Genomic DNA, 6089 nt, shown 5'->3' with positions numbered 1-6089 from the left:
GTTGCAACGCTCTGTCAAGGCACGGGAGGAGTTCCAGCAAATGGCCAAGATGTGGCCAAATAAGCAGTTCCAGCTGAAGCGGCCTTAGGAACAGCCATGGCGTAAGACACCGCCACAGCAGCAGGCGCGACCACGGGGTAGTAGGACCTCAACCGTAGGTCCATCAGCACGCGGCCAGCCTGGCTTTACAAAGCCGCGGAGCGTAGAATGGCGCCCTAGAGGAGGTGGCAGGTCACGTCCTCATGGCTCTGGCCAGGCCCCTCGTGAGCGAGCACAGCCAAAGCAGCCCTGAGACACCCAGGCAGCTATTAGCCCATCCCTTATACTGTTCCACAGTTCCAGTTCTGGCAACAGTGCGCCAACGGCATCTAGGTGCACAAGACGATCTCCACCAGGTACACCCTTCAGTTCCAGTTAAAGCCTCCCCCCTTCAGGGGGGTGGTTGTAACTGCAGTGAAGGACTCGGTTCAGTCCTCAGCTCTGAAGTGGAGATACAGGCACTGCTCAGGAAGCGTGCTATTCAACAAGTAGACCCTGCTCTCATCGACCAGGAGTTCTATTCCAAATACTTCCAAGTGCCCAAAAAGGACGGCGGATTCCGCCCTATTTTAGATCTGTGAGTACTGAACAGATACCTACGGCGGTTATCGTTCAGGATGCTTACGCACAGGCACATCATCCAGTCAGTCCGACCTGACAGATGCGTACTTTCACGTTCCCATCTGCCCGGGTCACAGAAAGTATCTGCGTTTCACATTCCACAGCAGGGTGTACGAGTTTTGTGTCCTCCCATTCGGTCTGTCACTAGCTCCTCGAACCTTTTCGAAGTGTATGGACGCTATTCTAGCTCCTTTGCGGACTCAAGGCGCCCGACTGCTGAACTATCTGGACGACTGGCTCGTCTGCACGCAGTCGAAGGAGCAGCTGGCACAGCACACAGTGATGGTTACGGACCATCTGCAGCGGCTGGGTCTGAAGGTCAATTCAGAGAAGAGCCGCCTCTTGCCAAGCCAATAGATGGAATTCGTGGGTCTGGACTCGGTGTCCATGGAAACGACCTTGTCGACACAAAGAGTTGCCTCGCTGGAACGGTGTCTCTCCCTATTCAGGTTGAGAGAAACAATCAGCATGGAGCTATGTCAGCGCATGCTGGGGCTGATGGCTGCCGCCTCACAAGCCCTTCCCTTGGGCTTATTACACCAGAGACCTCTACAGGCCTAGTTCAATGCCTTCGCGTTACATCCGCGGAGAGACAAACACCACAGGTTGACGGTATCCCGAACCTGCTGGGAAGCACTACGCTGGTGGAAAGTTCCGTCACTTGGGTCCCATCTTCCGGAGGGAAGTGGTTACGACCGACGCTTCCAACCAAGGTTGGGGAGCAGTCTGGGACGGCTCAGGGACCTGTGGAGCGTGGTCAGGACCTGAAGGTCAGCCTACATCAATGCTCTGGAACTCAGAGCAGTGGACCTCGCCCTCCGGCACTTCTTGCTGGTGCTTCTAGACAAGCACGTGTTGGTGCAGTCGGACAAAACCACAGTTGTAGCGTATATCAACCGCCAGGGCAGTCTACGGTCCCCCCGCCTTCACCGAATGGTAGCACGGCTGTTGCTATGGGCACAGCCGCGTTTGACCTCTCTGCGCACAATTATGCAGCGGACCTCCTATCCAGAGGAGGCCCTCTTGCAGGGGAGTGGCGTCTCCACCCTCAGGTGGTAGAGCACATCTGGGAATGGTTTGGCATAGCGCAAGTAGATCTCTTCGCTTCGCGAGAGACCACGCACTGCCCCCAATGGTTCTCAGTGAGGGACCCCAACAGCCCCCTACGAGTCGACGCACTGGCTCACGAATGGCCGCCAGTCCTCCTATATGCATTTCCATTCGATGCTCCCTGCCCTCTTAGAGTAGGTCAGGGTAGAGCAAGCGACAGCGATTCTGATCGCTTCTCGGTGGCCTCGAAGAGTATGGTTCCCGAGCGTGGTGCAGTTACTGCATGGTCAACCGCGGGAGCTTCCCCTGCGAGCAGACCAATTGTCCCAGGCCAAAGGATGGCTTTGGCACCCGAACCCCAAGCTCATGCAGTTATGGGCTTGGCCCCTAAACGGGAGCGCCTGTCAGCCTTGGGGCTTTCGACAGCGGTGATCTCGACCATTCAGAGCGCTAGAGCGCCCTCTACCAGGTCGCAGAACACGTACAAGTGGCAGTTGTTCCAAGTTTGGTGTCTGGCGGGGGGCCATGACCCAATATCTTGTCCTATGGCAGTAATATTAGTTTCTACAGAAACTGTTAGATGAAGGGAAATCTCCCACTAAACATAAAGTGTATTTAGCTGCCATATCAGCTTGCCATGTACGCATTGACAGATTATCACCAGGTTGCCATTTTTTGGCATCTCAGTTCCTTAAAGGCGCAAGACGTTTGCGACCTCCAAGAATGACCAACTTACCATCATGGAGCCTTGATGTGGTGCTAGAAGCCCTTACCAAGGCACCGTTCGAGCCTCTCCACACAGTGGATATGAAACTCATGTCTATGAAAACTGTATTTTAGCTGTCGGTAGTGTCAGCAAAACGCGTCAGCGAGTTACATGCACTGTCAATGCATCCTTCATGTATCTGCTTCGCAGGAGACGGTTCTAAGGTCTCCATGCGCCCAAATCCAGCCTTTTTGCCAAAGGTTATATCTCCGTTCCACATGAACCAGCCGGTCAAGTTGATGGCGTTCCATCCTCCTCCCTTTTCCTCTCCACAGGAACAACGGTTACACATGCTCTGCCCTGTGCAGGCATTGAGGTGTTATATTGACCGTACAAAGACTGTGAGGCAAACAGAACAACTGTTCATATGCCATGGTTCTAAGATGTTGGGTCAGCCGTTGTCAAAACAACGCCTTTCCCACTGGATAGTGGATGCTATTAAATTAGCCTATGAGTCTGCAGGCCTTCCACCGCCAGGGCAGTTGAAGGCGCATTCCACTAGGGGTATGGCAACGTCCTGGGCCCTCTTTAGAGGGCAGCCAGTTGGGCTACACCACATACCTTTATGACGTTTTACAGATTAAACGTGCTGGATTCCTCTGCTCCATTATTTGGAGCATCTGTACTACACTCTATGGCACCTCAGGTTGCCAATGTAGTGTTTAATACCCCACCTTAGTGTCATTGCGAGCATAGACGCTGAGGCACAGCTCCGCATATGCCTAGATGTATTGCCTACACAGTTGCGTTATGGCGTAAGTCTGTCCTACTGCCGAGAATCCTCCCTCGCGACGGCTTGGGTACACTGTTCCCGTACGTTGATGGTTATTTTCGAATTGAAAGGGAACGATAGGTTGCGGATGCAACCCCAGTTCCCTGAAAGAGAAAACAACCATCAACCCGCGAGGTCGCTCCGGAAGCCTTCTCGGCCCGAAAAACAAAAGAGGAAGAGAGGCGGGCGGTTTTACATGGCAGCTCGCGCAGAGGCCTATCGGCAGCTTTGCTATAAAGCTCAGCCAATCCCTACTGCCTGACGGCAATGTCCCATACGTTGATGGTTATTTTCTCTTTCAAGGAACCGGGGTTGCATCCGCAACCTATCGTTATTGTGAATAAAATCCTTGTCAGTGTAGAACAACAATTGCGTATTCTTTTAGATTTGAATATCTTCGTTACATGTTTTAGGCCAGTTAGTCATGTATATAAATACGTTAACAAAGTATTTAGATGTCACAATTTGCTGCGGTTTGGATGGTGCTGTTGCTGGACTGGAAGCTGGACGGAGCAGGAAAGACTAACGCTGGAGCTCCTACAGCCGAATGGAGAAGCTGATAGCAGGAGCAGGTAGGAAAATAATAATATTATAATAAGATAATATCTTGGGAGCGCTGCGCAGAGAATTGACCTCCAGTGAAAGGCAACGAAGTGTAGATTAGCAGTGAAGCACGAAAAGACGGCGTCTGAGCGTTTGCTACAAAAACGAAACACTAGACAGAGAAGGTGCAAGTGATCAGGGCTTAAATATAAAATAGGTACTAAATGATAGGAAATTGGAAGCCCCCTGCTGCACGCCCCCTGCAAGCTAACTTTTAAAAATATGTCATGTGTTTGTTTATGCTCCCCCACAGAGTGAATATTTCAATTCAGATTTCATTAATGAGCCTAGTGGCTGTGGAGACCAATAAACTAATACAAATGTACATGTACATGAAAGAAAAATACATTTCTTACCACTTATTGCCTGTATATTATTCACTTAATCACTTACAATTATTTTTAAAAAATGTTTTTAATTAAAACGAACAGCAGAGATGAGATCTGTACACAAATATGAACCCAGTAAAGACACTGTTTGGCAGTAACAATGTATGCGTTACAAAATTACCACAAAACAATAAATCTACATTAGAATCCCGTTGTCACGAACATGCGATATAACAAACCTTCAAATGCCTAACAACCCCTTTTCGATACCTCTTTTTATAACGATTACTGAAGAACGTATAGAATTATTTTTTCCTCGAAAAAGTCCTCAAGTAAAGTCGACTAAAATAACAGACATTCAAAAGGTTTAAGTAAATTATCAAGCAGTATTGATGTATTGCTACGGGGTACAGCATACCAAAAAGTTTCGAATTAAGTTACACTATAACACAAACGTATTTTCTCTGTCCCCTTTGCATGGGGAAAAAAAAAAATACTGTACTTTAAAATGTCAATAGTGTTCCAATGCAAGATCTGAGGCTTTTTTTTTTTTTAAATACATGGAAAATATCATATATGAAAATGTGAGATATTTATCTAATAACAAAACAATGTCGTCACAAGAAAGAGAGTCATCACTAAATAAAAAACAAATTCCATATTTATTTTGTTTTTCTGAGGCTGCATCTCTCTACCTTAGAGCAGCGCATTCGCCTTTCTCATCTGAGGCTTTTATTTCTATAGGTTGTCAGCTCCCTTTCCTTCTGCAGCGTGAGAGGCGCTGAGTTGCAACGTCTAAAACCTATACGAAACGCATCCCTTCCCGATGATCTCCATACATTGTAATATGCAAAAGCAATTTACATAGACGGCTAGCTGACTAATGTCTAAATATTTGAAAATCACTCCCTTCTCTGTTAACCTATGAGAGGCTGCGCGTCATTCATCCAAGTCATTTTTGAAAATCTCCACGCAAATATAGTCGTCTAAGAAGATGTTTAGCTTTGGAGGTTTGACTAAAATTTAGTCACCTTTGAAAATCTACCCCTAGGTGTCTTTGCAAAATACCTGCACAATGCATTCCTTGCCACTCTATTCCCCTATGCAATCTGAACAAGAAGAATATCCTTTCTGTGCTCCAGACACTCGCCCCTGTCATAGCTCAGCCCATAATGACATAAAGACATCCACTGCACGTCACGACGGCATCTCTTCTTCTCGGTGTATTTAAAACTCAAATACGGTACAGTTACAAATTAGTTAAATAACCAAAAACGACCATAGGTTTAAAATAATTGCTTTACAGGGGCGATGTCTTTATATATGACGAAGCTGCCTCTACTATTTCTGCCTCACTTCAGCGGCTTCCTGAAAAAAGAAAGACCAGCTGCCATTAGAGGAGAGGCCGCCGGTTTGAGAAGCTTCAGCCAATGAGAGGCGAGAGTATGCGGGTTTGAGACACCTCAGCCAATGAGAGGTGAGAGTAGGCGGGTTTGAGATATCTCAGCCAATGAGAGGCGAGAGTAGGCGGGTTTGAGATATCTCAGCCAATGAGAGGCGAGAGTAGGCGGGTTTGAGATACCTCAGCCAATGAGAGGCGAGAGTAGGCGGGTTTGAGATACCTCAGCCAATGAGAGGCGAGAGTAGGCGGGTTTGAGACACCTCAGCCAATGAGAGGTGAGAGTAGGCGGGTTTGAGATATCTCAGCCAATGAGAGGCAGAGTAGGCGGGTTTGAGATACCTCAGCAATGAGAGGCGAGAGTAGGCGGGTTTGAGGAGTCTCAGTCAATGAGAGGAGAGAGTATGCGGGTTTGAGACACCTCAGCCAATGAGAGGCGAGAGTATGCGGGTTTGAGACACCTCAGCCAATGAGAGGCGAGAGTAGGCGGGTTTCGGCTGGACTCTGCGC

The sequence above is a fragment of the Polyodon spathula genome, chromosome 27 (genome assembly GCF_017654505.1).
Source record: "Polyodon spathula isolate WHYD16114869_AA chromosome 27, ASM1765450v1, whole genome shotgun sequence".
Taxonomy (NCBI): Eukaryota; Metazoa; Chordata; class Actinopteri; order Acipenseriformes; family Polyodontidae; genus Polyodon; species Polyodon spathula.
Note: the sequence above shows the minus strand (reverse complement) of the source record.